The sequence below is a fragment of the Dermacentor andersoni genome, chromosome 1 (assembly GCF_023375885.2).
Source record: "Dermacentor andersoni chromosome 1, qqDerAnde1_hic_scaffold, whole genome shotgun sequence".
In the NCBI taxonomy this organism is placed as follows: domain Eukaryota; kingdom Metazoa; phylum Arthropoda; class Arachnida; order Ixodida; family Ixodidae; genus Dermacentor; species Dermacentor andersoni.
Window position 1 is genome coordinate 357,300,621 of NC_092814.1, and position 26,709 is coordinate 357,327,329.

The following is a 26,709-nucleotide window of genomic DNA, read 5'->3' on the forward strand; positions in this document are numbered from 1 at the left end:
ATATATATATATATATATGTATATATATATATATATTTATATATATTGTAATATGAGTGAGTGAGTGAATAAACATTTATTTGGTCCAGCAAAGCGCGATAAAACGGGCACCCGGCTAATCCCACGACGGGACTGACAAATCTAGTCTGCCGGCCCGATCGCGGGCGCGCTGGACGGCCAGAATTTGATCCTCAAAGACGGGACTTCGCAGGAGCGCGTCCCAGTCTTCCTTGGTGAACTTCGGGCCCAGCGACCTGCAGTCCCAGAGCATATGAGGCAACGTAGATACCTCACCACAGGCCACGCAAGAACAATTCGGATAAATCTCGGGATATATACTATTAAGGGACGCCGGATTTGGGTAGGAGTTCGTTTGCAGAAGTATTAGTGTGACCGCCTGAGGCCTGCTTAGCTTGGAGTGAGGCGGGGGGAAAACCCTTCTCTCTAAGTAAAAGAATTGAGTGATTTCGTTGTGTGTGAGAGGAGCGTCTCTGTGTCCGGGGAGAGAGTCGCCCGATCAGAGGGCAGCGCGGTCAGTAAAGCCACGCGCAGCCTCGTCGGCAGACTCGTTGAGGTTCAGAGGAAACCCCTTCATCGCCCCGACGTGTGCAGGGAACCAAAGGATCGAGTGCATGGAGGTGTTGCCGTGTTTGGCGCCTTTCAGAATTTGAACTACCTGCCGGGCTACCCGACCTTTCTGGAATGCCCTGACGGCGGCTTTCGAATCGCTATACACCCTGTCTCTCCCACCGTTTTGCATGGCGAGTGCAATGGTCACTTGCTCGGCCACCTCTGGGTTCGTCTTCCGGACGGAAGCACAGTTGATGACTTTGCCCAGCGTGTCAACCACGGAAACCGCAAAAGCCTTGGCGTCTCGGTATGCAGCTGCGTCCACGAAGCTTGCTGCGATTTTGTCCGTGTTTATTTGCTTTAGTATATTCAATGCTCTTGCCTTGCGACCACCTGCGTTGTGAACGGGATGAACGTTGCGGGGAAAAGGCGCGACCACGATCTTCTCCCCTATTTCTCTGGGGATTTGGGTGTCTTTAGCCAAGTTCTTGGTGAGTCCGATTTCCTCGAGGATACGCCTGCCGGCCGGAGTGGTGGACAGCCGAGTTAGCTGGGCCCGTTCCTGAGCCTCGGCTATCTCCTCCGTGGTGTTGTGTATGCCGAGCCGAAGGAGGTCCTCTGTATGCGTTCTGACGAGCAGCCCGAGGGCTCTCTTGAAGAATTTTCTAATGAGGGCATTAAGCTTTTCCCGCTCGGCTCTGATCCAGTTGTGCATGGCCACCGTGTAGGTGAAGTGACACAGCACAAAGGCGTTGATGAGCCGAAGCAGGTTGTCCTCCTTGAGGCCACGATGTCTGTTCGTGACCCTTCGGACGAGGCGAAAAGCATTGTTGGGTTTCGCAATTATCTTGCGTAACGCAGTGCCGTTGCCGCGTCGTGATTCTATGAACATATCGAGGACTCTGATGGTGTCGACCCTGGGTATCGGGTCACCGCTCCGAGTGAACAGGTGAATGTCACTTTTCGAGACCGGTTTCCAGCCCTTGGGTCTGCGGACTTTTTCTTTTCTATAAAGCAGAAGCTCAGATTTGGTCGGGGAGCATCTGAGTCCGGTGGGTAGCAGGTACTGCTCCGTGACGTCTACTGCCTCTTGCATGGCGCTTTCCACTTACCCTTCGCAACCGCCGGTGCACCAGATGGTGATGTCGTCTGCGTAGATGGTGTGTTTGATACCTTCAACTTGGGCCAGATTCCTCGAGAGGCCGATCATGCAGATGTTGAAGAGAGCAGGCGAAATGACTGAGCCTTGCGGCGTGCCCCGTGGGCCCAGGAGCACCTCGTCGGAGACAAAGTCGCCGATCCGCAGCTTCGCTTTCCTCCCCGTCAGGAACGAACGGACGTAGTTATATAGTCTGGGGCCCAGCTCGAGCTCTGCCACGGAGGCCAGAATGTATTCGGGGTGAACGTTGTCAAAGGCTTTCTCGAGATCGAGTCCGAGCAGGGCCCTGGTGTCTCTGGTACTGCCGTCGATGATTTGATGTTTGATTTTCTTCATGGCGTCCTGCGACGAGAGGCCGGCACGAAAGCCAATCATGTTGTGAGTATAGATGTTGTTCTCTTCGAGATATCTTTTTAGTCTGTTGAGGACGACGTGCTCCGCCACTTTCCCGACGCAGGAGGTGAGAGAGATCGGTCGGAGGTTGTCCACGGTCGGACCCTTGCCGGGTTTGGGGATCAGGACGACGTTGGCGGTCTTCCATTGCTCTGGGACGCTGCCGTTTTTCCACGTCTCGTTGATCTTCTCGGTGAGGTATGCGATCGAACCGTCGTCATGGTTCCGCAGCATCTTGTTGGTTATTCTGTCGGCACCTGGCGCACACTTCCCCTTGAGCGCGAAAATGGCTTGCCTAATTTCCCCACGTTGAAGTCTTCGTCCAATTCCGGACGAGCTGGGCCGAGGTAGTCGGGAAACCGGTCTTTCTGGTCTCCGTGCTTTATGGGAAGGTATTTCTCCATGAGCTTGGCAACCAGCTCGTCCCCGGAACAGGATGTGGTAGCTTCGTGAAGGGCTCTGGCGAGCGTGTGTCTCTGACTGAATCTGGTGCTGCCCTCGTCGAGGAGATGTTTTAGCATGCCCCAGGACTTGCCGTTACGCATCTGCCCGTCGATCGAGTCACAGACCTCGTCCCATTGCTGCTTGCCGAGGGTCCGACAGTGATCTTCGATGGGCTTGTTAAAGTCGGAGATCTTTTCCCTCAATCTTCGGTTAAACCTTTGTCCCTTCCATCATAGAAGCAGCGCCTGCTTGGCCTCGATCAGATGGGCCAGCCTACTGTGCATCTTTTCTACCTCCAGGTCGCTGACGATCTTCTTAGTTGATGACTTGGCGTCACTCTTGATTCGCTCGCACCAATCTTCCAGGTCTTTGGGGACGGATGCGCTGTCGTTGCCACGGAGCTTGCGAAAAAGGCCCCAGTCCGTGACAGTGAATTCTCTAGATTTACTTCGGGTGACTTCGAAGCGGGTCTCGAGCACATAATGGTCTCTACCAAAATTTATTGCGGTGTTACTCCACTCGGCTCCCTCGACGTTCTTCACGAACGCCAGATCGGGGTGGTGTCCCGGCTCACCGAGTTGCCGATTCGGGTGGGGAACGCCTTGTGCGTGATGAGCGTGAGGTCCATTTCGTTGGCGTTCTGCCACAGACACCGGCCCTTGCTCGTGTCGTAGACGTACCCCCACACGCCGTACGGTGCGTTGAAATCTCCGACGACGACCAGGGGATGGGTGCCGGCCAGGTCGACGGACTTCTTGAGTATATCGTTTTGAACTGCTGTTGCGAGTCCCTCGGATTGCTGTAGATGTTGAGTATAAACACGCTGTTTCTCCGCTGGTTGCGTTGTCTCGTGTTGAGCAGAACCTCCGCCATGACGTATTCGACCTTGCAACTCGCCAGCTTCAGGTCGTGAGACAAGTGTGTAAGCCTCCTGTCAACTAACGTGCACACTCCCCGACCTTCGGCCTGCACGGAGACGGCACGATAACCAGAGAGGGATGCGGCAGAGACGAGGGTTTCCTGTAATGCTATTACTTGTGGTTTGTTGGGTAGCGATCCTAAATATTGCTGCAACGGAGCCCTCTTATCGGAGTACCCCCTGCAGTTCCACTGCCAAATTTTGAACTCCTCTTTGGAACTAACCATGATTAGATAAATTGTCTGGGGTACCCGCTGTAAGCACAGATGCACGCAAGAAGTTCCCCCCACTCTGACGTGCCGATGTGGTCGTAGCCCTGATTTGAGTCCCCGACGCGTTCGGAACAACGACCTGCATCGGAGTTACGGACGTATTATTTGGGATCACCAGGCGCTTGAGGGCGTCCATGCGATCAGCCAGCGCGCCTAGGCCTCTCCTCGGGTCTCCTAGGGCGACTTGCACCTGTGCTAAGCTTTGTTGTAACTGCTGCACGCTCTTAGTGAGCGTGGCCAGCATGCCTTTGATCTCATAAGTTTGCGAATCTGAATCGTCCTTACTGGAAACTGCCCTACGTTTGGCGGCCCCGGCCGAGTCGCAGGCCGGAACTGGTGCTTCTGTGGCGGTCGGCGCCGACACGTTGGATGTAGCACTCTGACTGATTACCAATTTCTTAATCTCTATCATTTCGCTAGCCATCTTTTTGATCATTTCTTATAAGTCCATGTTTTGCTTCATAAGGCGCGCTACCTCGGCGTCCCTGGCTTGCTCTGGAAGCGGGTCGCGTGGGCCCCGGGAGGGTCTCGCGTGGGCGCCGCCAGCAACCATATCTGCCCACGATAGCGTCGACTTTCTCTTCCTCTGCTGGCCGGCACTGGACCCATACCGGGCCCTTGAGACAGAGCGGCTCCTGGAGCAGCTTCCGGATCTGCCCCTGGACATAGATCTGCCCCTAGACCCGGATCTTCCCCTGGAACGGCGTCGGGAAGGCGGAGAGGGCCTCCTGTATCTAGAGCTCCCGCGAGCCGCGGAGCGACCGGCGGCGGCCGGGAGTTGTCGCTCGCCCATGGCGAGGGCCGGAGACTTGCTTCTATTGGCTCGGGATCGGTCCCCGCGCCTGCGTCTGACGAGGTACGGTGTCTGGTATCTCTGCTTGCACTCCTTGGCAGCGGTGAAGTGTCGGCCTCCGCACAGCCTGCATTTGGGGTCGAACTTGTGTTGTTCGTCCGGGTTGGCGATGCCGCATCCCCTGCACATAGTTTCGTCCGGCGAGGGGCAGACGTCCGCTCGATGCCCGAGGCGGCCACAGGCGTAGCACACCTCCACTTGCTTCCTTCCACTTGCTCCACTTGCTTCCGCCGTACGACACGTAGTTTGGCACCTTGTAGCCGTCGAAGACCACAACCACGGTGCCCGTGCTCTTGATTCCTTTGGCTCCCAAGGCCAGCGGGTTTGGCTCCCAAGGCCCGGAGGAGCTCGATCTTGCGATCGAGCTCCTCCGGGCCTTCACTCGGTGCGATGCCGCGGATGACGCCTTTGCACGTAGAGTTGGGCGCCGCTTCGTTCGCGTTCACCTCGTGCTGCTGGCCGCCAACAGCGATGCACTCGACCCTGACGTAGAGGGTCGCATTCGCTCTGCTGGCGGTGCTGATGACCATGATATTTTGTTGAAAATTCGGGCACATCGTGTCCGAGTCCCGCTTCGCCTGGTCGAAACCGACTGCGTTCCATATGGCCTCGGCCACAACTGTCGGCCCTACCTTGCTGATGTTCAGACCTCCCTTCGGCGTGACGATGAACTTCGCGTCTTCTTTGGGCAGCGGAGGAATCCTTCGACCCCGAATAATTTTGTAATAATTTCGTAATATGAGGATTTATTGTAAGACACTAGGCACAGTCTAGTTGCACCGGCAGTACAGAAACGCTGATCGTGCGCGCAGCCGACACAAGAGCATTTTGTTCGTCTTCCTGTTCACTACAATGGCTCTCGGGAGAGAAGAGCAGCCATCCTGGCGACTTACGGCGTAGGTAGGATGAGGGGGTCATAGTACGGCTTAAGTCGGTTTAGATGAACCGTGTCACGCCCGCGATGCCTGAGGTCGGGTGATGGCGTCACAAGTTCTACAACGTAGGTGGCAGCGGAGGTACGGTCTATGACTCGGTAGGGCCCATCATAGCTGCAAGGAGTTTGGGTGAAAGGCCAGGGCTGTGAGGCGGGACCCACAACCGAACAAGGGAACCAGTAGATAAAAGTGGTGTAAGCGCGCCACTCTCACGCCACACCTTTTGAAGACCTTGAGCAGCGGTTGTAAGGGTTCGCGCAAGCTACCTACAGTCTTTGGCGTACTTGGTGGCTGCAGACACAGGCGTGCAATCGGAAGCGTTGGGTCGGTATGGGAGCAGTGTGTCCATAGTACACGAGGGCTCTCGTCCATACAGCAGAAAAAAGGGCGAAAAGCCAGTGGTAGTTTGTGTGGCCGTATTATAGGGATACTTGACGATCGGCGAAACAGTGTCCCAGTTACTGTGGTCCGAGGCGACGTACCTAGTCAACATGTCACCGAGTGTGTGGTTGACCCTCTCTGTCAAGCCGTTCGTTTGCGGGTGGTGGGCTGTAGCCTCGCGGTGAACGATGCTGCATGCACCAAGGAGGGCTTGGATTACTTCGCACAGGAAGACACGTCCCCTGTCGCTGAGCAGTTCGCGTGGTGCACCATGTCGAAGAACGAAGTTCCGCAAGATGAAAGACGTAACTTCGCGCGGCTGCAGGGAGTGAGGCAGTCTTGGCGTAGCACGTCAAGTGGTCGACACCTACAATTATCTATCGTTTACCCTAGGAACTGCAGGGAAGTGGCCCGGAAGTGCCGACGCTTTGCCACAGCTTGCGATCTCACTCTGACACAGTTCCGCAATGCACAAACTCCACCACAACACATTATTCAGGAATTCTCTGCACTACAGGAAAAATGCAGCAGTTTGAGGGACTTTTATACTGATGGTTCGAAAACGACAGACCATGTTGGAAGTGCAGTTGTCCAAGGGAATTGGGAAGAAACAGTACGACTTCCGCCGTGTACATCCGTCTTCACTGCTGAATGGTACGCCATTTCTATAGCCATAGAGAAAATAGTAAAGGAAAAACTCGCTAATAGTATTAAATACACAGACACCCTAAGTGCACTCACAGTTCTTCACGCCAGAAGTGCAGTCACACCCACTACTGGGGGACATAATACACAATTTAATAAAAGGCACCACACAAGGGCAGAACGTTAAGTTATACTGGGTTCCGAGCCATGTCGGAATTAGTGGCAATGAGAGAGCAGATGTACGCGCGGCACAAACCAGGCACAAACAAATCACGAAAATAAACATACCTCCGAACGACTGCATAAAGTTAATCCATTCCAAACTAAGAGAAAAATGTTAGTCTGCTTGGAACAATGTAGTAAACAACAAACTACAATTTTTAAAGCCCGTGATAGGCGAATGGAAATCTTGCACACATTAGGAACGTTTGAAGGAAGTAATTCTATGCCGTCTTCGCCCCCCCCCCCATAGGACACACACACCTCACACGCAACTTGATTCTTACAAAGCAAGACAAACCCCAAAGTGACACATGTGAAGATGAACGAACAGGAAACCACGTCTTATTTTCATGCAGAAAGCTTGAACCACTCAGGAAGAAACTTTTTACCTCATTTTACAATAAACACATTCCTTTCCATCCAGCTTTGATATTAGGCAAATATGAGTTTGTTGACATATCAAATGTTTCTAAGCTTTTTAAATGAAGCAGGTGTTCTCATATAACTTTAAAGCCTCACTGAGTGCTTAACTACATATTACAGAACACCTCATCCACCTTCTCATCTATGAGAAGAAGGCCGAGGTTTTTGGTTAATTTGTTGGGACCCTCCGGGCTCTTGCCCAGACAAGGACTCACTGAGGTGTCCCAACTTTTTAAAGAATTTATATCTAGTGTTTGGTGCATAATAGCCTTAGCTGCTTATGTGGCATTAAACTCAACTCAACTCAACTCTTTTCGTTTGTGAACATCATGTGCGTTATGCAAAGCTATCAATGAGCAAAACAATTTTTTTTTTTCAACGCAAAGAAAGAAAACCGAAACAAGGACATGCGTAATTCGGGTCCAAAATCATCCAAAGCAGAAGCCATCAAAAGCATAGCGCCATTTTGCAGTTATGTAATGTAAGTAGAGGTGTGCGGCGTGTCGGTTTCGACCGGCGGCGGCGTGGTGGTCGTTTCGTATCGTCGTTGGCGTGGAAAGCGAAACCACAAATTTAAAAAGCCGTTTTGCTACACCCTGCTTTGCTCAACTGGTAGAAATTCTGGCCTTTTCATACTAAGCGCTCAGAGGACAGAATAGAGAGGTGTTGAAGGCGAGAGAAAAAGCAAACGTATTGTAAGTCTCTTGCTCTTCAGCTGACATAATAAAAAAAATAAGTTGGGCACATATCTAAAAGCGTCTGTGTTGAGTGTGTTTGCATATTCCTTTCTCCACGAATATGCAGAGCCTCGCTGTTGCGTCGTAGTCGCAATTGATTTGTTTTTTGCTATGCCTCGTTGAGACATTTTTCCGCAAAGAGTGAAAGAGCCAGTGAATTTGTCTAGAATTGCTAAGCCAGCACTGACGCCCGTGGTAATCTCCAGATATGTTAACCTTCCTTCAACTTGTGAATGACATTGTGTTTATAGAAAATGCTTTACGTAGAAAAAAAAAACAGACCTCTTCTATGAGCAACTCTTGCTGCGTTCAGCCCTTAAGCTGTCAACCAATCAGCAGATGTTATAACGCACCTTCCCGACTCGACACTAAGTGAAATCACTTGTTCTGTATATTAATCACCCTCATTTCTCATGTAACTTTTGTTATAACGTCGTTTTTCCCTGAACAAAAAGGAATCAAAATACTTTTTTTCTGCAGCAGCTGAACATTTTTTTTCAGCTGAGGTATGTTATGAATAAAGGGAAAATCAGACGGGAAATCAGGGAAATAAAGTAAAATAAAATCAGGGAAATAAAGGGAAATCAGATGTTATGATGCGGTAGAAAACAAATTTGCTCAATTAATTAACTCCACATTACCAGGTTGAATGAACGAAGTGTGGATTACTAGAAAAGCAGGCATCACTCGGATGCGCACTTACTTCAGAAAAAAAAGAGAGTTCTTTTTTAACCTGCACGTCGAAACTGTTTTATAGATCAGTGATTTTTTCACATGTAGAAATGTAGAAAAACTCCTTCGAATTGAACAGCCGGAATAATGCGAAAACATCAAACCGGCATCTTAATCACACCAGGGCCAGAATTTTCTTTCTTTTTACAAGTTGCATCTCTCGCGTTGATGCCGCTGTCAGACATGTCGCCGATTCTACCCACAACTACAGCGCCCACGACCCTCATGCCGTGATTACGACGTTTCGAAGTCGCTGTCTCTTCTCGCTGCGCCATATTGATCTACAGGCAAATACAGGCAGGATCCTTCCCGCACCCTTACCTTTAAAACAAGATGTCCCCGGAAAGGTACGAGGAGGATTGTAACTTCTGCAAAACTCAGTTAGGCACGCTCCAACACGTCATTGGAGTGTGCGATTTCATCAAGGCGATCCCACCACCTCTTAACTGCCCGCTACCCTACCCCATCCCTCAACCACCCTTACCGAGCGATGGGAGACCTTGCTAACTGGCACCGCCCTGGAAGACCAGCTCGTCCTGATCTCCAGGGGCGAGGCTGCTAGGGAAGCATATGGGTCCCGTGAAGAAGGAACCACTTCCATCGACGGCGTTTAAGAAGATGCCGAGCTCGGCTCAATAAAGTTGTTTCTCTCTCTCTTTCTCTCTGCGCCATATTACGCTTTTGAAGGAGAAGTTTCGGAATGCCATGCTGCGCTGGCTTGGGACGACACGCATGCGCAGATGCTTGGAGAGCAGGGTTACTTTTGTTTGTATTGTGTTTTTCATTGCTCCCATGCTTGACAAGATTCTATTCTTGACACAGGCAAAAGAACTAAACAAGACAATAGAAAATCTCAAACGAAGCTGGGTTGACTTAAAAAATCACCAACACTTGCCCTACCGGAAAATGGGGGTGAGCGAAGCTTCACCTGCGTGCACCTGACCTTCGTCGCGATTAAGTATCCCACAGGTAACGGTGCCGGATGGCTTCGGCCTCCCGCTCCCTCAGCTCGGGATCTTCACAGACGTTTCGAAGGCATGCGCTCACGGATGCACGCGAATGTACTACTGGCAGATGGAGACCTGAGGAAAGTATTTGAACTTGTAACACAGATGTACTCTCAGGAGAAACAGCGTTCTTACGCATCCTAGTGACGAACGGCGTGTCGCATTGAAAAATTCGCACTTATTTTCAAGTGAAGAGAAAATAGTAGCACCAGTGTGACATTCGCTGCTGATGACACGTCGTCGAAAACATTGAAGACAGCTTGTGTATTTTGAAGATTGGCTAGCGTTTCAGGTATATTACCACGAATAATTTTAACTACTACAATGCTGTACGGGGTGTCGGCCGATGTGGGACCACAGAAATTTTCGTTGCGGTAAAGCGGCTGCATGCACAAACGTGATAGGCACAACGCTTTAAGCGATGAAGCAACATACATTTAAGGTGTATTCGGCTGCAAGTCAGAAACACATTGGTTAGCAATCGAAGGTGATATATATCGTCTTATTTTTCACGTAATCTTTATTTTCACTATTATTGCTACTTAAAGGCATGAATTTGCTGCAACATTTATACAGTAAAACCTACTAGGTTTACAAAACCTGGGCGTGTTTTGTAGTGAATTTGTAGTATTATTACTGAATTTTCTACATTGTGTCTTATGTTTTATGGGAAAAAGGGGTCCTTTCATTTGTATACATATGTTAGCGCTTGCATTTGGCAAGCAGAATTGAATTCATTTCAGAGTCGTTCGTCCCAATGAGTTTCATATGAACCCAAGTTAATCCAGCCTTGGATATTGTAATGTACGTATAATAATTTTAAGTAAATACAGCAATCGTTGGCTTAATTGCTGCAGGATATTTTGTTGCAAAAGTTGTGGGGTTCGCGCCCGTGCTCTTGGGACAAAGGAACCACAACACAGTAGTGCAAACAATCACAAGGGAATTTATTGCGCCTTTCATAGATCAATGCCTGCTAGCCGAGTTGCTATCCACAAAACATGCCGATGGGCGAGGCACAAATCGCGCAAGTCCTACTCACCGCGACCGGATAATGAGCGAATAGGTTCGCCCCAGGCTGGACACCAACGCTTGGTCGTTCACGCGTATGGTCACGCAAACGGTGGCGCGTTCGAACTATCGTATTCGTCCATTCCGGGGTAGGCCTCGTGAGGCGGTCTCGCAGAAGCATCGATCGGCGCACGCGCAGAACCTCCGTGCCGCTTTCCGAACCCTAGCCAATGAGGAAGAGCCTTCTCCTTTTTGCGCCCAAGTAACCCCGCCGTTAGGTGGCGTTAGCAGAGCAACGTTCGCGCAATCTCTCGTACTACCCTGCAAGCATACCGACTGCCGCAGTAAAGCCACGCGGCGAAGCCGGGTTACAGGAGACGGGAGCTATGCGAGAAAACAACCTATCAGGGGACGCGTGAGAGTCGCGCATCCCCACATCCCTCCAACCTTAAATCACTACATATTCCAGCGAAACATGTCACACGGTCTAACATCAACGCATGCTTCGCGAACAAGGTAGTACATGTAACAGTGGCCGCGCCGAGGAAATGCCCACACGCTGTGCATAACATGTGAACCGACATTGTCTCTGGGGTACACCGCTAGCGCCCGCTGGTCACAGCAGCAGCTCTGCAGACTCGACGGCACGATTCCAGGCCAGGACTCCGGAAACGGCGACGCAGTAGTCGGTACGAGCAAGCGTCGTTCGCGCCGACGCGCCCTGCTGGCGAGAGCCGCAGTAGCTGTTGATGACCGCCGGCTCTTTTCTCTGCCGCCGAGAGTTGCGAGCCAGATACAGGCGGTCGCCGAAGTCGCTGCGCAGAACTGGCCACAGCATCACCATTGCCCGGGGTGGCTCGATCGTAGTCCGGGGCAGCTGCGCAAACGATGTGCAGGTGACAGCAAACCAGGGGTGACTCCACTCACGCTGCGTACACTCAACGCAGTCGGCAAACACTAAAGTAGTGCCAGGGAGAGAAATTCTGCATGCGCATCGCCCATGTGGTGCGATGATGAAATCGGTAGCAAAAGATCGGGCGACTACTGCTAAGTTCACGTGAACGAAGCTCGCTTCCTTGAATCGAACGAGTAATTTCAATTCGTGCGAGGCTAACTAGAATTAGGGAAGCAAAGTGCAACACCTCAACGCCACAGTCCACCAGATTGTGTCCCTCCACGTGCAACGGACAGCTTCGTAAAGCCTTAGTCCCAAAGCGTCGCTCATCTCTCGTATTACCCTGCAAGCATACCGACTGCTGCAGTAAAGCGACACGGCGCAGTCCGATTACAGAAGACGGGATCTATGCGAGAAAACAACATATCAGGGGACACGTGAGAGTCGCGCATCCCCAAAAAGTAGAAGGCTATTTGCTATTCTAATGCTTCCAAGCAGAAATACCTTTTTCCTTTACCTCTAAATTCTGACATAGTTGCATTAAATATAATTGATTCTGGTGTATTCTTCTACTAATCTAATAAAAGAGAGTTGGTATGTCGTGTATCAGAGATGAGTTTACCTTCTCTCACGAAACAATGTTGTCTCACGTACTCCTCTACTGCTGTTCTGCGTATTTTTGTAATCTTGAAATGTATTTTATTTTAGGTATTCAAGAAGCGGGCAACATCCACAGGTACTAGCTATCTTATCGAGCACGTTATAGGTGAGACAAATTGTAGCAGGAACGTTGGCATATCTCCTTAGCAGTATGGTGCTGTTTGTTATAATTTTTTTGTCCTCATTCCTGCCTTTACTCATTTTTTTATTATTGTGTACAGCGTAATATGCTGACATAAATACATATAGTAATCGCACAAAGACGAGACATGGCTTGAGAAGATAACACAGACAAACCTCTTTCGTCCGTGCCTCAATGTTGCACAGTTACTCTGTCGTTATCTACCCACAAGTCATAATTTCCGATCTACCACGAAGTTCGTACGCTCATCTTCGTTATCGAAACCCAGAAGAGTGGCGGACTTCTGATGACAGGTCTATGCAGTTCCGCTGTGGACGCGTTGGAAATATTTCCCGCGATTGTCGCAGTTCTTGGAACTCGTCGCCTTGGCCGAGCTTTCGAAATACCAGGCGCCCGCCTCGTAGCCCCCACCCGCTTAGACAAATCGAAGAAGAAACCATTCTAGCATCTCTGCCCGCACGACCAAACCATTCCCCTTCGCCATGCCCACGCGTCTTTCCCGCTCGCCTCTGCCTTGTCGCTCTACATCTTCTTATTCACGCCGCTACCTAAACTAACGGGAGCAGCGACGAGAGATGAGCCCGCCACGACGACTCGACCCGAAATTCCTCTGCTTACATTGCCTGGCCATCACAACCTGATCAATGTGGGCGTGGATGGCGCAGCTGTAATAGCTCTAATTGACAGAGGAGCACACATATTTTTTATGAACTCGAACCTCTGTACGCGCCTCAAGAAACTACTAACTCCTACGCCGCTCACTGTCGTCCGCGTCGCCGACGGTGGAAATCTAGCTGTCACTGGGATGTGTGTCGCCCGCGTCACTGTAACCGGACGCCATACTTCTGTTTTATGTCTTGGAGCAGTGCCCACACGAAATCGTCGTAGGCCTAGATTTTCTGTCGGCACTTAGGGCGTTGTTGACTACTCCACGGGTGTTGTCTAACTCGCGCTACCGCATGCCGTTCACCTTCCTGATCCTGCGCAGAGTCGACCATGTTCCACGCATTACGTCCGCCTACCTCATCGAGCTCTGACCTATACTGCCACTTCACCTGATCCACCTGTCGCCGACGGCGATTACGTCGTGTCGCCCAGCGCCACCGTCTTCCTGTCGCAGAACATCGCATTCCCGCCAGCAGTCGCCCGTATAAAACACAGTGCCACCTGTCTTCTTGTGGTGAATTTCAGCCTCTTCCCTCACGTGCTACTTCAGGGCATATCTCTTGCAGCCTTGGGCCCGGCTTGCGACAGACCCATTTATGGCTTAACTAGTGATACTGCGCCGCCTACCTCTGTTGGTTCGGACCCTAAAATTCGAGTATTAGAACCTTTCACGGCAATGATCGCTCCTGACTTTCCGGCGCACCATGCGGAGGCACTTCCTTGCCTTCTTGCCTCGTGCCGGCACATGTTCGGTCTCGATGACCGGCCACTCGGTCAAACCTCTGTTTGAAACATCGGATAAACACCGGTGACGCCAGCCCGATTCACCGATAGTCGTACCGCGTCCGTAGAGTAATATAGTAAACGTAAAGAGTGGACACTCCCGTAGGCGCCTGTGGCAGGATGGATGGATGGACGTTATGAGCGTCCCCTGTGGAACGGGGCGGTTCGTTTCGCCACCAACCTCTTGCTATTATACTGCCTAATGTAGTACCTAGGTAACAAAAAAGAAAACAAAAGCACTAAGAACTCCCGCAACCAAATTTTCTGAACCCCTATTGTGAACTTCGCTTTTGTGCGTCTCCGTTTTTTTGTCATTTTTCTACTTTTCTTCCTCCAATCTTACAATCGCCTCTTACTAATCTCTATTGTGGACGTGTTTACTTTTCCCCTGCTCTCGCTGAACCCAAGGGCTTCACGGAGGCCAGTGGTGCCTAAATCGACCGCTGAGAAGATAGCTTCACATTCTAATAAAACATGCTGCATAGTTTCCAAGCTTTACCGCAGCAAGCACATGCTTCTTCTTCCTTCCTGGATCTCGCTTTATAGGTGCATGTTCTAAGGCATCCTGATCTCGCTTCGAAAAGTAATGAGCTTCCTTTTGCATTGTCATAAATTCTTTCTTTCCTGATTTCGTTTTTTCCCTCTTAAGTAGTTATTCATAGCAGGTTTCTTTTCCATTGCCGCCGCCCATGAGATTATTTCAGCCTCTCTAACTTTGCGCTCGACGTTCTTTCTTGCTGTGTTGCTCACCCTACAGGCCGCATAATTGCTGGAAAGCTTCCTATTTCTTTTTTTCCACTCTGAATCAATGTCTTTCCTGTACAAATACTTCAACACTCTACCAACCCATTTACTTTCTTCCACATTTCTCAGTGCTTCATAATAAATTTTACGGTGAGCTTCCCTCAATTCAAAACTTGTCTAGCCCATATCACGCTGCACAGCTTCATTTGTAGTCTTCCCGTGAGCGCCCAATGCGAGGCGTCTCACTGACCTTTGCCTCCCATCGAGTCCTGATTGTACCCCTGATTTAAAGCAAACAACGGCATTTCCAAAAGTAAGTCCTGGAACCATTACACCTTTCCACATACCCCGGAGCACCTCGTGCCTATTGTATCCCCATAGCGTTCTCTGCTTCATTATGGCTGCTATCTCTTCCACTTTACTGTTATTGTGTTTTTCCTGTGTTTCCATATATCTATTGCCTTCGTTTATCCATGTACAAGGTATTTATACTCTTTTACCCGAGGCATTTCGTGGCCCTGCATTGTCACTATCTGTTCACTGTTTTCATTGAATACCATAACACCTGATTTTCTAACACTAACTTTCTAACCTAAATTCTCGCCTTCCTGTCCACAGATATTAGCCAGAGGTTGAAAATCAATTTGCTTGTTAGCTAGCAACACAGTGTCGTCCGCACAAAATAAACCTGGAAGCTGTTGCTCTACTACTGTACCCGCCTGTTTGTAGGAAAGATTGAACCTGATATCACTTCCTTCTAGCGCCGTCTCCATGCTGACCATGTGCATCATAAACAGCTGTGGGAGGGCACCCCTCCTGAGTCCCTTGTTGATATTGACACGTCAAGTTTCTCCTCGCTCCTCACCCCTTCCCATTCAGCGCAAACAGTATTTTCTAGGTAAATCTCTCTCAAAAGCTGTAGACAAAATTCACCCAGGCCTTCCCCTTCCAGGATATCCCACAAGATGTTGAGGTCTACGTTGTCATAGGCTCCTGCAATATCTGAAAAGGCCACATGTAACGGTCTGCTTTCTACTCTTGATATATCAATACACTGAGTAAAAACAAATAAGTTATCGTCCAAACACCCACCTATTTTGAAGCCATTCTGAAGTTCTCCCAAAATGCCATTATTCTCTGCCCATGCTCGCAGCTTTAATTTGATTGCCTGCATTGCTAGCTAGTATATTACCGATGTAATGGTCGACGGTCTATACGAGTGAATTCCATCTTTCTCGCCCTTACCTTTATAAATTAAATTCATTCTACTTTGGCGCCAGCTGTCTTGTATTCGTCTATCTTTTAAAGTTTTTTCCACTGCTTTCACCAGAGCTTCCTTACTTTTTGGTCCTAGTTCATTTATCAGCTTAACGGGAACCTCGTCTAGCCCTGTGGCTGTGCGCTTAGGAATTTTCTTTTCCGCTTTCTTCCAGTTTAAATTTGTCAGAACCAGCTCCTTTTCCTGGGTCTCTTTCATGCTCTTTTTTTCCTCAAATACAACCTCGTCATTGCCTTGGAAAGATTCGGCTGTTATTTTTCGGATGTAACTTATTGCCGCTTCTCCTTCCAGTCTGCTTTCATCTTCGTCTAGGATATGTTGTTGCATTGTTGTTGACTTCCTGCCTAATAATTTTATGTGGTTCCAAAATATTCTAGGTGCGGCCTTCTTTTTCTCACGTATTTCTTACAACCAACGTTCACTTTCACCTTTTATCTTTGCTTGCAGCAGTATTTGAACCACAGGCTTTTTCTCCCGGTATATTTCCTATTTACTGGCTACTTCATCCTGCGGCAACTGCGCCTTCCTTGACTGCCTGTGCTCTCGGGATGCTTTCTGAGGTTCAGCGATCGCTTCTCGTATCACGCTGTTCCGGCAGCTTTTCGACTTCTTTTTTTTCCTTTCCAACGAACGTGTTGTTTCTCTTTCCATATTTCTGTCGTTATAACACTTTGAAGCTCACTATATTCCTACTTTTGGCCATTTGCCAAATTGTTCCTATAATCTTGGGACTATATTTATTATTTGTTCAGCGTTCAAATTTGGATTGGCCATTTTGCACTCCTTGCTCTCTTCCCAACTACATATCCCATTTTCAAAATGATGCGTTTATGGTCACTCCCTATGCTCCTGTACCCTTCCTCGACAATGACCATTTCTCAACTTATCACGAATTACTTCTGTCTTCAGAGAGTAATCAATGGTCGATTGCCGGTTTCCCACTTCCCACGTGATCTGCCATTGACACTTAGGCCCTGTATTTACGATAACGAGGTTATGTTGCTCACAAAGGTCTAGGATTGACTTCCCGTTGTTTTCGCTATAGCCATCTAAATCCTGTATGTGGGCATTCATGTCATCTAACAGGATAATTTCGGCATCATTCCCGAAACCCTTGATATCAGCACTTATGCATTCCACTAACTCTTTAGTCTTCTCTGTGCAATTATTTGCGATCCACTGATAGGTAACACCCAGCCAAGCTTTTTTCCCACTCATTGTGCCTAATAACCAAAGATGCTCTTGACATTTTGAATTTACTCTTTTCCATTTGGCTCCCTGATGGATGAGCATTACGACTCCCCCTCCTTTTCTTTCCGACTTAGTTCTGTTGCACCCTTCCCAAACATAATTCTCAATCACTGGCCGCTCTTCCGAAACTCTAAGGTGCGTTTCTGTAACCGCAAACACCCCTATTTGTCCTCTTTTTAGCTGCTCCTCAATCTCTGCCCACTTTTCCTTTCTTCTGCCGCCCTGCATGCTTATTTATTTATTCAAAAGAACCTTACAGGCCCTATGGCAGGGCATAAAGTAAGGGGGGCATATTGAACAGTAAAGGTATAAAAAGTACAAATTTCCAACAGGATCAGTGCTATAAAAAGATTACCGTGTTACACAATATTGAAAGCACTAGGAATACAAAGCAATATGTGAAGGCACACGAACACTTGTTACTGTTAACAGAGCAAAGGAATACCGTTTATGAAAATGATATACAACATAGCAAAAATGCACGATAACATACACTAGATTGGTCACTCGTGAACGGTATTAAATGGGAAAAGCATGAGTAACTGAGAGCGGAACGTGTCGGGATTAGATATGGAGGCTATGTTATCAGGGAGGTCATTCCAGAGACGAATGGCCCGTGGTAGTGCAGATGAATTAAATGCATTTGTTTTACCGTATATGCGCATGAAACTGAACTGATTATGTAATCTGCGTGAAAAAGAGTGGGGTATTTGTAGTTGTAACCGGGTTCGTTTATTAGTGTAAATATATTTGTGGAATAAGCACAGAAGAGCAATGTTGCGGTGGATATCTAATGGCGGCAACAGTAGGTCTAGTTTAATTTTTGTAATGCTTGAGTTTATACAGTAGTTACGGGATATGAACCGGGCTGCTCTGCTTTGTATCATTTCCGTCATATTTATTAGGTAATTTTGATGAGGGGACCAAATTGGGGAGGCCTATTCTAACTGTGGCAAAATGAATGTTTGGAAAGCGAGTTTTCGAATGTTTGGCGGGGCATTTCGCAAGTTGCGTCGTAGATAGCCAAGAGAACGGGATGCTTTGGCGCATGTAGAAGTGATGTGTGGGGCCCATGAAAGATTCTCTGTAAGAACAACACCAAGGTAGTTATATGATGAAGTGTGGGAAAGCATAGTGTTATTAAGATGATACGAATATTTAGAATTTACACATTTCCGGCTGAAGCACATCACCTCGCACTTTGTAAAGTTTAGTGTCATGAGCCATTTGTTACACCAGTTAGCGATAAGGTTAAGATCTGCTTGAAGTTTCAAGTGATCGTCAGTCGTGTGAATAGGACGGTAGATTATGCAGTCATCGGCAAAAAGGCGCATGCAGGAAGTAATCTGGAAGGGTAAGTCGTTAATGTAGATTAAGAAGAGTAAGGGGCCGAGGACGCTGCCTTGTGGTACACCAAAGCTAACAGAAGAAGGCGGGGAAGAGAGAAATTGTTAACAGTAAACTGTTTTCGAAAAGAAAGAAAATTACGAATCCAGGATAATGTTAAAGAGTCAAGTCGTAGGGCAGATAATTTAAAAATTAGGCGACAGTGGGGCATGCGGTCAAAAGCTTTAGAAAAGTCAAGAAAGATACAGTCAGTTTGAAGGTTGAAGTCCATGTTAAAGTGCAAGCCAGTCGTTAGTTCAAACAATTGCGTGTCACAAGAAAATCCCTTCCTAAAACCATGCTGATTAGAAAAAAAGAAATTGTGAGCTTCTAGGTGGCTGTACACGTGGGAAGTGATTAAGTGCTCGAGCATTTTGCAACATATGCAGGTTAAAGATATGGGCCGATAGTTGTCAGGTGTATGAACATCTCCAGATTTGTGAATTGGTATTATTTTTCCTATTAACCAATCGGTGGGTAACTTTCCAGATGCTAGGGATTGTTGAAAAATATGGGATAAGATCTTGCTTGAGGCAGCGGTGGTGTTGTTTAAAATCTTAGAATTAATGTTGTCAATACCGGCGGAAGTAGATATTTTGAGGTTACTAATGAGTAATTTAACGCCTTCAACAGTGATATGTATGTAGCCTGTTGCATGGCGAGCTCTCTTTCTTGATTTCCTCTTTTTTCTGTTATTGACGGCGGTGCTATTCTGAGGTTCCCTTAGGAGACCTTCTTCATTACTACCTACTCTGGCCTCCTGAGTGCCCTTGGGCTCCCTAAAAAAGCGACAGCGCGACCCGCAAGTCACCAGCCCACTTCTCGTCCAAGCCTGTAATTGAAGTGGATGCCGTCTCGTTCAAAACTACCACACCTTCTCACTCCCCTATTCACTTCGACAACCTCGAAGCCTTTCTCTCGGCTCATTTTGGCTGAGGCAGACTTTGTCTCTCAGGCCGCCTAGCGGAATCGGCGAAACGCACCAGCCTCCAAGATAGTCGCAGGACGCCGCCGAATGTCGGAGGCCATGATTTCAGTTTCGTTTCTTTTCTTATTATTTTTCGTGTGTCCCATACCGTTGCTTAAATCGAGTGATTTCATGCAGGCGCTTGTGCCGCTGTTTATATGTTGCGACGACGAGTGAGCAAAGGTGATTCACTTTAGATTACTTTTATTTAAATTTATATTTGCTGTTTCAAGCTGCAACTTAGCGCAACAATCATGCCAACTGTTCAGGAAGTAGACCTTTATCGCTTGTGAGATCGTACGTCTAGATACTCAGGTGTAAATGAGTATTGTAAATAAGTGTGCCACGTCCATTAAATATAAATCAACTTGCTGCACAACCAAGAACACGAACAATTTATTGCAGCAAGATTGTAAGAGGCAGATGCATGAAAACGTGAAGAAGCTGCGAAATGCAAGGAGTACGACTGCCACACGGCGCACATTTAATCGCGATCAAGTCAAATCCGATTTGAATTTCTTGGTCGCGATTGGTACTTTTGTGCAAGATGCGCGAGGGGGCCAATCGCAGTCGAGAATTTCGATCCGGATCGGGCTCTTGATCGTGATCGAAAGTGCTCGTGTGACACCGGTATAATGAAGAATAGTCGGAAATTAATCACGTGATGGCAATAACCTTATACAAGGAAAGCATATACCTGACGTGTTGCAACTATCCAGATAATGAAAAAAAAAACTTCACAGACACGTCAGCAATTAAATTTCTCAAAATGGGATTGTTTTAGAAGGAAAGAATATGATGCTTTTTCTTGGGCTTCTGCGAAGGAGGGTGAATTAAGGTATCAAAATTTTGTGAATGGTTGCGTGCCAAAATAAAATGGCTACAAGAATAATTGGGCACGCACCAACATCCTCATTTCGAATGTTTGAGCTAGTGCGTTTGTCATTAAACAGCTAGGATTAAGCACTTTGTGTTGGGGGTCTTCAGCTGAAGTCTTCGAAGCCTTGCAATCGTCTTCTGATACTTGGACATTTGCCCTTGAATATGCAGATGTCCTTTGGCTGTAGAGTGTATTTTGAGGAAATAGTGGAGATTCCTGCATTACGTATAATGACGGGCAGAAGGTTAACAATGCTGCAGGCTGCAAAGCTATTGAATGTAGACGCTACCTTCCTTCGTACAAGCAATACTGGAGCCTTCAAAGCTATAAAATGCAGATGCTGCGTTCCTTCGTGTAATGCACATTTTTCTGATTGAAGGTCAAGAAAGCGCTGTTATAAATGCTAAGAAGAAGCTTTCTACGGTAAGGACTACATACACAATTAAAACACGAAAACACGTATCTTCAGCCCAATGCAAAGCAGCTAACAACGCTCGAGCGCACATAGCCTGTTACAGAGGTTGAGAAAGCGCGAATTATTGCCATGCTGAAATATTGCACGTGTACCGCTTTAGAAATAGCTACATTGCTTTTGCAAAAGTGGAGTACCATACTTGTTCAGAAGCCGCTGCACATAACATAAAGGGCTCCTTACCGAATGGCGTGCGATCATTGGCCTCATTTATTAACGAACCGTTTTATTTTCTAACTTCGTCATTGTATCGAACCTGCTTCACAGCTCGGACGCTGCCGCATCGCTGTTATCGCTTGCATCACCACTCACTGCTGCGCATGATAACAAAAAGAAAAAAAAAGAATGCGATATGAAAGTCAGCGCATGTCAGCGTAGCAAATGGGCAGCGGCTTTTTATGGCTTCAAGGCCGCCGTCACTCGTTAATGCGGCTAACAGTGACATAACGAAATACGAAGCGAATAAGTCTTTAACCACGTGCAAAAGAACTTCTTGTGGCCTTAGCATGAAACGGCGACGAACCAGTAATGTCAGACGCTGGCAGAAGAACCCAACAACTATCCTCAGGCGCATTTTACCGAAAGAGCCCGGCGACGAGGCCTGACTACAAGGTATACGTAAACTGGTGGCGCAGCTTCCATAGAAGCCCAAATGTCGAGCAAATGGCGCCTCATTGCACCCGTCGCCATCTACGTATCGGGGAGACAACTAACGGCAAGCAAAAAATAAAACAACGAAAAGTTACGTCACAACCAGAAATGGCAGTGACGTCAAGATCTTGCGCTGCTTGACGTTAATGTTTGAATTTCTTTAGCGTCCGGCATTGCGACCGCTACGCCAGCAATTATTTTTCTTTTCTTTTGAGGCTGAGGCCAGCTTGCGACTCGCCTCAGCTGAAGCGCTAGCGTGTCATTAAACTATAGGAGTGGCGTATGTCTTAATGTGAACATAATTAGCCTGTTATTGACGGCAATTGGCCCAGTAGGTTCCTTAGGAAGGTGAGCGAACAGGATGGATATAAATGACAGTGCCACAGAGGTTTCAAAAGCAACTTCACTATTATTCACCTAGATTAACGCAACCAATATAATTGACCAAACAGAACACGTTTCAATGCATCACAAGTACTATGGCCAGCACACAGTAGTAATGTATGGCATCATATGCGAAATCTTTTCACAGAATCATTCGCAATCATATCGTATTGATATCCAACAGTTATCAGACACCATTGTCCCACATTATCATTTAGAAGACGTTCGACTTACTCATTTTATTGCCCATCGGACACTCAGAGCCTGTGTTACGGAGAGTGAACGAACATATTGCGCGACGCTTTTTCGCAGGGCGTTCCGCATTTATCGTCACGACGAGACAGCGCGTCGGATGCCGCAGCGTGAACTTGCACGATAACAAAAAACCTGCAGTCACACCTCTCGTCAAAGAATGCCGCGCGCTAGGTCAGGCAAAATTTGAAGTGAAGCGCATGACCCACTTTGAACAAACACGCAAGGAAATAAACAAAACTCGGATGAAACCGCCGCGTTCAAGTGAGCAACGCCATTCGCGCACGACATAATAGCTGGCTTGCACAGTCTTGTCAAGCCTTGCTCCAGAATCACTGGTTGGTAGGGGTCACCAAGAATGACCTAAGGTATTGTGAAATGGAAAAATTTAGTATTTGTTATTTTAGTGCGGCAAAAATGTTTGAAGCGCAATATTTACTCGTATGATCGACAGTATCCCGATTAAAAATTTTCGAATAATTTTTTAACAGACAGGTTTTCTAGTTTCACTGTTTGCTTACTACTGGACTCTAGCGCCTTTCCCTCGTTTTTCCATTGGGTAAATTTCGCCCTACTTATAAGGTCGAGCATTCACAATTATCACTGACCATTATGCCTTACGCTGGCTCTCATCCATGAAAGATCCTACTGAGCGTCTCGGTCGGCGAGCTCTGCGACTCCAGGAGTACTCATACACCGTTGTGAATAAAAGCGGCCGACTGCACGAAGACGCTGACTGCTTGTCGGGCTATCCAGTAGACTATCCGGAGCATTCTGACAGCTGCGAATGTACCTGCGTGCTGTCACTAACTACATTTCACAACATGTGCAGTGAGCACAGACGTGACGCCTACTTGCGAGGCCTTTTTGTCCGGATGACTTCTGAGACACCTTCCCCTTCTCTGCGTATGTTTGTGCTGCAGGATGGCGTCTTGTACAGCTACAATATGCGCCCTGACAGTCCTGAACTGGTTTTGGTTATTCCCACATAATGCATCAAACTATCCTCGCACAGCTACAAGATGTTCCTACTGCAGGTCACCTCGGAGTCTCTATGTATGACTATGTTCAGCTTCGCTTCTTTTGGCCCGGTACTTGCCGTTCCGTCTGTCGTAATGTCGCTTTCTGTGAACAATGCCAGCGCCACAAGAAACAAGCAGTGCTACGAGATGGCTGCCTTGAACCCCTTGATGTTCCATCAGAGTCCTTGTTCAGGGTTGGTCTTCACATTTGTGACTCTTCCCCGCTATCTGCCTGCGGAAATAAGTGCATAGCAGCCGCTACCGACAGCACGACCCGGTGTACGATCACTTGGGCTCTCCTAAGCATCTGTGCAACCGACGTCGCCTAATTCCTCCTCAAAGACTTTAGGCTTAACAACGGCGCTCCTCGGCAGCTCTCCACAGACCGGGGCCGCTATTTCACATCAAAAGCTGTCCAGGACCTCTTGCACTCCTGCCTTACAAAGCGCAAGTTGACAACGGCGTACCGCCTTAAGACCAGTGGCCTTACGGAGCATCTAACAGAACTATCGAAGACATGCTTTCTATTTATGCATCTGTCGACCATCATTACAAAGACGTCGCTCTACCCTTCGTGACGTTTGCCTATAATTCGTCCCGACATGACTCTATAGGTTTTTCTCCGTTTCATCTCTTGTGCGGAAAAAACCCCACGCTGCCATTTGACACGCTCCTTCCCGCCGTTCTTGACAAGTCGTCAGAATGCACCCGTAACGCCATCTTCGGAGGTGTAGAAGCACGCCAGATTGCCTGCCTGCGCCTTACCGCTTCGCAGGAAAAGCAACGACACTTCTATAATGCCCGCCACCGCGATGCCCACTTCAACCATGGTGAAATGGTTCTTCTTTGGACACCGTCACGGCGAGTTTGCTTTTGCGAGAAGTTGATTTCTCCTGACTGTGGCCCGTACCGGGTCTTGCTCCAAGTGACCGACGTCACATAAGAAATCACGCCTCTCGATTCCACCATATCTCGACCTTCCACCGATGTGATGCACGTGACCCGCATCAAGCGATAATACTCGGACGATCTAGCGAGCACCGGGACGGCGCCTTTACCGCCGGGGGTCATGTGACCAAGCACAGCGCCCAGAGACGAAGCTGTGGACAGTACAGGAGACGATGACGTTCGCTGATGTCGCGCGGACTGGCTGAATGCCAGTGAGGGCTTTGTAAATACCCTTTAAATATATTTTAAACCTCTCTTCTCCCCGTACAAACATGCATTCTCCCAGTCCTCCGCATACAATGTTCTTAAGGCATACGCGCGGCTAATGCATTAATACATGCGGTGCAGTCGTCATAATCTTCCATTGTTCATGGTACCTTGTGTGTTCTACTTTATGCATCTTACAATTTCGCCTTTAAGTTCTCATGTGCCTGCTACTTTCCTCTGCGCTGTTATTGCTTATAAAATTCTAGCAATATCGTGATCACCGAAGCGGCATCCTGACGCAGCCGAGAAAACAACGCCAAGCATTGGCATTTTATTAAGCGCTGTCAAACTTTATAAGACTGCTAAACATACTTGAGTGCGCAGAAGTTGAGCATGTCCCTCAACATCGTGGCTTTCCGCTGTCGCTGCAACGCAGCGCCCCACCGTCGCACAAGCCAAGCAATTGTCATACTGCGAAGTTACCTCTAGTTTTCATTCAAACTGTACGCCGTATACTACAAGCTAAAATGCATACGAAACCCGCGTTCAGTTTAGTACACTGTAAAAGGCACCCGTCGCCGTGGGCAGAGACCTCGACACCCGCTGTTGCTAGCACACGATGGTGGCCATGGGACAGAATCTGCGACGGAATGTGTGATGTGTATCTGGACACCATCTATTGCTGCGCCTTTTCTGATGGGAAATTCGCAGTTGTGGGAAATTGTTTATTCACTTGCGCGAATATAGGCCCGAAGTCATGGTGGAAAAAAGCAACAACTTTTTCTTTCATCAGTTTCTTTTTGTGTACGTGTCGTGATTTTCGCGCTCTTTTTTCCACTCTGAACTGTAACTACAAAGAAAATTGAAACAACATCCAACACCTATTCTGCATTCACCTTTTGGCGAAAAATATAAATATTCTCCACTGATGACATGGATGATTTAAATGCAGCCACGAAGACAGCATCTACAGAGTGCCCGCAAAGTATAAATCATGCGTTAGATTGTGCTGTTGAAAAGTGAACCACACTGTACCTGCGTCATCATTTGGTACTCATTAACGCTTCCGCACATGTACGGCGACTGCCCTAAAAGTGTCTAATCACGTATTTCTGCAAATACAATGTAGAACGTTCAATTCGCGCTTGTTTGGAAGTCAGACCTTTATATGATCACTGTTGGAAACAAGCGGGCCAGTCTCGTTACCCACACAGTCTTAATTCCACGGGCGTCCCGCGTTGTGTCCTAGGAATAGAAAAAAAAAGCAGGCACGAAAAATGACGCCCCGCTCTTGTGTCCTGCATTGTGGGCCTTTCTCCGTCCTTATTCATTGTGCTTAGCACATTGTAAGCATATTTCGCTTTCCAATTATCTGATACATCACCCACGCGTTCTTTCATAGGTCATTCCTATGCTCACTTAATGCGTCAATTACTACATCTTTATTTACGGATACGCAGTATCTATTTCATTTGCTAGTGTTTGACTTGAAGTTCAGTTATTGTAAGCACCCTTCTTGTATTTGATTATGTGCTTCATTAACGTTCTCTAATATGATGTCTGCCACAGCTATGTTGCCAAAATTTAATATTTACCAAATTCTTAAACTACTGTTAGGCGGTCCCCATGACCGTTTTTGTCACTCCGCGACTTCCTCCTATACTAATGATAAATGAGCAAATAAATGCACCGATAACAACTTGCCCAGTTATCGTTCTCGCCAATGATATTTTAAAATCACGCGTTTTCGAGCGCTCGCCTTGACATCGCGGCAGTTCGGTCCTTCATCGTTTTCGGTTCCGTCGTGCAGACAACCTCGAGTTTCGCGAAGGAATCCCGAGAGGGCGTGTCACGGCCAAGGCGTGCCCACAGAATCGTGAGGGTGCTCGTGCGAACCACGCGACCCAAGTACCAGCTCCGTTCCAGGGATTTCCTCCAGCACTGCATCTACACCTAGATGCGGCTCAGATACGCGGTGGATGAAGCTGAAGGACCTGTCGTGACGGCAAAGCTCCAACGAAAGCGTAAGACCTTTACTTCGCTCTCTGCTTCGTCACTCAGTGCGGTTTACGAAAAGCTTTCTCACACGCCGTGGTGGCATAGTGGCTGTATCGCGCTCTCCTTCTTAGCACGAGGTCGGGGATTCGATTCTCCCTCGAGGTACACCCATACTATAATGCTAGCTGCATTACTACTGTCCTAGACGCGGGAGACATTTCGGAATAAATGCAAGCGCGAGCAAGAGAAAATAATCGGAAAGCCATTTCTGCTCTATAGCCAGTCTTTAAGCATGCTGTCGACCCAAGTCCGCACTGCGGTCCAGGAATTAGGGTTCTGTTAAACAGGCATGTGAAGCTGCAAACAGAAGTACATAGCCTAGTACCTTTCGATTTGTTCGTGTTTGAATTTACGCTGTT